Source organism: Helicoverpa zea, chromosome 10, assembly GCF_022581195.2.
Source record: "Helicoverpa zea isolate HzStark_Cry1AcR chromosome 10, ilHelZeax1.1, whole genome shotgun sequence".
NCBI classification, from domain to species: Eukaryota; Metazoa; Arthropoda; class Insecta; order Lepidoptera; family Noctuidae; genus Helicoverpa; species Helicoverpa zea.
In genome coordinates this window covers 3,598,285-3,604,361 of record NC_061461.1, presented here as the reverse complement: position 1 = coordinate 3,604,361, position 6,077 = coordinate 3,598,285, and positions in this window count along the sequence as shown.

Genomic DNA, 6,077 nt, shown 5'->3' with positions numbered 1-6,077 from the left:
TGGCACGTTCTCGGTACCTGGGTGGTTGGACTGAAGGGTCTATCGCCCTAATGACCCATAAATTGATGCGTGACGACCGATTCATTTGTCCATATTGTCCAGTTCGAAGTTACTGAAGATTGATGGTAGTATTGTCACTTCAGCAATTATGTTATTTCCGATGAATAGCTGGATTGTAGAGTTGACCCATTGTGCTATCTGAAAGCAAGAGAAACAAAAGGATATTTTATTAAAATTTAATATTTTTTTCATAATAACGATTTAAACGTTATAAACTTTGGACATGATATTAATGTGTATTACTTTAATTAGCATAAACAACACAGCCAGCGACATTGCTTCACCAAAGAAGTATGAAAAATGGTATAACATGACTATTAAATTATTTAAAATGAAGGATATAACGATATAATTAAGACACCACACGAGAAAATACGACATAAACAAACACAACATCTCAATATAAGGAGTTGGAGCAACGTATTAACATAAACATCGATTCGATAGCGTCCCGAACATCTCGCCGGTCACAGTTTGAATACATTACAGCCGTGATGTTTTTTATTACGTCTATAATTTAAGAATTAAACTGTTCTTGCTCTGTTTATTGGTCCTTTTCTGCTTGTTCAGAGACTTTTCTAGTCGCTCCCCGCGGATGCTCAATCGGAATAGACACGCACGCAATGGCCCGTTGGTCCTTCGGTCGTAAAAATCGATTACTTTATTTTCTTACAAGCTCATCATTAAAGAGTAAAATAAAATGTCCAACATTTTATTGGACCTCATACAGCTTCATAGCATTACAGCATTTTTCGATAACATAAACATTTTATTGATTGTGTTTAGTGCTAAAACGTAATGTTATGTTTTAAGTACTGTGTCGAACACGACTTGAAATTGTAACCTTTATGTTAAAGGCAAAATTAAAAGCCCATTGTCTTCGTCGGTTCACGGTCACACAGGACGACAGTCCGTTAATGACCCATTAACGTTTTGTTTCACACCATCCATTAATACTAAAAGACCTGCAATTAAAAAGGAAACGCTGCCGCCACTAATTCCCGGCACTCTCACTTAAAACGTTACAACTTTACTGTATTCGAACATCTGATAACGAACTGAGCAGTGAACAACCCAAAATAAAAGGATAAAGTTGCCATATCACAACGGTAGCTTTTAGAATTTATAGACAGAATATCTCTATTCCGTTTCGGTACTATCCATATCGGTATATTTATCAGCGGCATCTAATGATCGGTCAGTTTATAATAGGCTGTGAGTGTCAAGTTAATGAGAATATATTCCGACCTGGTACACAATAAATTAGAGAGGTTTCGAATAAAACGGCATATTAATTGGACATTAGTATACGTCAACACCTCCCAAGCAAAGTGTGGCCGATAGGAACGATTAAAGTACGTGAAAGTATCTAAGAAGTTACTCGGGGACCATAAAATTAGGTGGGTGTAAATTTTTAACGTTGGCCGGGGGCTATTTCTGTAAATGCGATGTGAATTTAAATTTGTTTTTTAAAAGCTTTTAAAGCAGTTCCGTTTGTTTCGACCAAGGAGGGGTTGGCGTCCTACGAAAAGATAAGGGCGTTTATTTTGTTAACAGCGGTTATTGTCTGTGGTTATTATTCTTAGCAATGCAAACAGAAATCAAAGATATTACTGAATTTGCAAAGGCAAACCACCTAAACATTTCAGTTCAAGAAAATTTAAAGTAAAATAAAGTCTCACTAGTCGGCAAATTCATCTTCTCTAATTTGCAGAAAAGTTAGTTATTCCCAAATTTCGGTGCCGCGCAATAATTCAATGGTGCTTTAGAGGAAGACATTACTTTTGTCTAAGCAAATTGAATTCCACAAAATCTCCCCGAGAAGATTGACTGACCACAAATTGGGGATTCGTTGTCAAGCGAGATAACATCGGAGGAATCTCATTACAGTTGAACATTCGTCCCAGTTCAGTTCAGCCTTTACATGTTGCGTCTAACTTTGACTTCGGAATCTTCAGAGATTCTAGATTGTTCCAAGTTTCCAGTGGTAAACATTGTCCAGTCAACTTTGAACGTGGTATTTTGTCATTACTATTTTACATGCTGGCATTTAGGGCGCTGGTTTCGAAGTAGATCTTGCTAGACTGTCCAGTTGGCTGTTGTTTGAAAATAATATTGATGTTAGTTTAATATTTCTAATAAGAGTTCATGTCGCCGCAAGATTGAATCAACCGCAAACTGTTGGAGCCCCGGCAGCCGGCGGCGAACGGAAAATTAAAAAGCAAAGCGGGGACCGCTTCCTAGCCATTCTTTTTAATTCTCAACGTCGCAGTGGACGATGTGGAATCATTAAAATTTCCACCGTGCCCTCCCCTGCAGATTTATTTGATATGGAATGATAAAGTTAGCAGTCCTATAGAATTCACAATGAGCACGCATTAATCAACAGGACAAGTTTTAACACTTTTTCTGGCGTTAATTACTTTAAATATTTGCTCACTCATTTTGTTTTTTATCAGCTTCATTAGTCGTCATGAATGAAGAAAAATAATCTTAGGATGAATGATTGATGTGTTGTGTTGATAGATTTTTTCCAACAAGAATATTGTAGACACACTGTGCAGCGAGACTTTTTAATAGTTTTTGCACCATCATGTTCCGAGAATAACTCAGTCTTGAGATCTTTTAATTTCTGAACGTACTGTATAGCTAATAGAAACTTTTTACCAAGGCAATGTTTTTCCTAAATTGCTATGTCTTAGTAAGCTAGGTAAACTTATACATAATTAAAATATGCACGTCAAACAAAACTTACATCAAGACCAAATTAGATTGTCAGCTTACCAACTCTGTCATTAAAAAACGGTATTATAGCTACTTACTATAACAGGTGTGACAAATCCTTATTTGCGAGCCAGTAAATAAAGTAAACTAAAAAAAAATATTATTCCACATCGAACGAAATTATGACATTAAAGTAACGAAAAAGCCACATTACTCCCCATAAATTATAATTAATCCTCTTAACATAATATTAACGCTAAGGATTTAGACGTGTACGCAACTAATAAGAAGTAAATGGTAATAAATTGTGTGCTATTAGCAAAGTAAACGTTTTTAATAAACAAGTCTTGCTGACTACTTTTTTAACCAGTCGAGTGTTTACCGGTAAAGTACACACGCAAGCGTATTCCCTGTTCCGAGACATTCTCACATTTGAATATTAAAATAACTATGTACTTACTTGGAAAAGAATTTGTGTTTAATTCTCAAATTATTCACATTATTTCAGTCGAATCGAATCAAACTGTATGTACTACCGCGGACCTTTTTGCCAAGTTTAAAATCCTACAGCGCTATTTAAAGAAAACCCTTTATAGATATAACCTTCTGGGAACCCATAGTTTCCTTTATTTAACTTCATTAGGGCAAAGCAAATGTTTTTTTTTTCTGTACAATAATAGGTAAAGTAAATACATGAATAAGCAAAAAGGAACCTGATGATGATCAGGTGGAATCGTCTCCAATAGTCACCATGTCTTCGATTGAGCAGAATTCCAAACGGTAATGTTGCGATCGCCCACGACAGTTTCACTAACCCGTTTCCCACACAGTTGAGTCATAACTTATGTGAAGTGATAAGTAAGGTACTAAGCGATTTAGTGTCATCTATTGACAGGATCACAATACTTGGATTTAACAATATAGCTACATGGCTATTTTAAAAAATCCTCACACGTAAAAACTATATTCTCCATTTTTTAAAAGCTACAAACGGTCGTGAATAAAGAAAATATTCCACAGCAGCAAAAATATGTAATAACACTACCGAAAAATATTTATTCAAATCAAAACACAATTTAAATGGCATTCAACAAAATACCAGAAGAAAATAATAAAAAATATACAAGCTACCAAAAAGTCGTGTTACAAATGAAATGATCGTCCAAAATCTACATAATACAGAATAAAGTAGCGAATTAAGTATAAAAACGGCCGATTTACAAATCATCGATATGTGTAATTTCCTTGTTTGGCTGAACTCGGAGCTATCGACACTACGTAACATCCATACAAAGCTGAGGTTATTAACTATCATTAGGGTACCGCAAACGGCGCGTAGGTGAGGCCAACAAATGCGTTGAATTCTTCTAATTTATTGTCCATTCAATGTATATAAATTACCAATTATGTGAGACTAGTTTTAGTTACTTATCTTTCTAGTAAATCCACATTGTGATTTTTTGTGCAAATGAAGTCGTAACTCAGAAACTGTTGGACAGTTTTTCATAGAACAACGTTTGGAAATTAATTAGTTGTTGCTTTAAAATCGATAATTTACAAATAATTGACGTGCTACACAATTTTTCAATATTTCGTTGTAAAAAGATTATGTCAATAAAAAATCGATAAACCGGTTTGAGCGTTTAGATCTAGATAAAACATTCTTAATAGGACTTACCTATTAGTATTAATTTATTTTATCTATAAAGAATACTTAAGATGTCAAAGGCCGAGGAACGCCTATCACAATCGTCTTTTGTATGAATTCCTAATGATAAAATATTACTCCTAAACTAATAAAGCTGAGTTTTTTGTTTCAAGAATAATATCGTAGCTACTGTCATGAGAATTCGTAAATGTTTAATAGAAATATAAGTATAAGATACTGGATAAAATGAATAACTTTTGACTTTCCCCCTTAACAACAGAACTATCACGTTTTATTGATTGGTGATTTCTATTTTCGATACTTTGGGGATGGTTCCTGACATTGATTTAAACAAAATAATATTGTTGTTTCTGTGCTTTCGGACCTGCTTTCGCTTTTCCTTATTGCTACATCTTAATACATAATTATAACCAACGGATCTAAAATGTGTCTAAAACCATTTTACACAATTAATTGACTGAATATTACGCTATATAGGTATTCATTTTAAAAAGTCTCACTTATCGGGAAGTATCAATGTTCATCTTAATATTACCACTATCAAGTACACAATTGTGTAAAGTATTTTTATTTATAGTACACTTTCAAATACATAATGATAATTCAATTCCAGCGACACAATCCAATTCTGAACTCCCGAACAGAGAAACAGACTCAACACACCAACCAAATAGGACGCCCACAATATCAAGTGCGCATTGCCTTATTAAAAACTGTTAGCACAAAAGTGGCTCGAAATAATGCACAAAACAAATGCAATAGCAGTTTTGTTCCAAAAACGTTGAAGAACAGTGCATTTGGGCGCCATCCAGGACATTCATACCGAACAATGTTTGGCATTAGCGGTTCATATTTTGATATTATAACCCGGTGGCATCTGTTTGGCAGATGTATCGTGAATCGTGGCCCACTTTGACAAAACACGTGTTTTATGAGAACTGTTTGTAAAAATATGGTTGAATAGTGATAGCAGTTGGATGTTGTAATGAGGGCGGTGTGTTTTTAATTTGGTGATTGCTGAGAAATAATTGTTTTTTGGTGGGAGCATTTTTGCAGCGATAATTTATTTTTTTCTTGAAGTAGAAAATTAATCATGCTATATCAACTAAGTAATGAAGGTAAAGGTAACTCCTTTAGTCTCCTTCATTCTTTTCCATAAACAATCCATTAATCGTAGCTTCTCAAGAATTCAGTGATTTATATCGCCAAATCTACAATGCAGAATAAATGAATAACTTTAAACGTATTCTAGTGATTAAGCCTTAAAATATTTATACGATGTCTGTAGCTGGTACAAATTAAATACAAATTATTGCGAAAGCTATATTCGCCACGAAATCATCCCATTAGTGCTTAGGCGAACATCTAATTCATTCTACGTAGTCATTTTACCCAACAATTATCTATAAATCATGCTTGCAAACACTACAACTTGTCCCCAAGATTTATTCTTCTAGCTCTCACATCTTTGAACTGAACACCGAAGGGATTTAATAACAGAAATGCTGACACATTTTTCTCAATAATTTATGTGAATAAGCTCACACGCGACGAAGTCGGCCCGTAATTTATACCGATGTTCGCCAGCCGACAAACTTCGGGACAATAAAGCACTATGCAACGA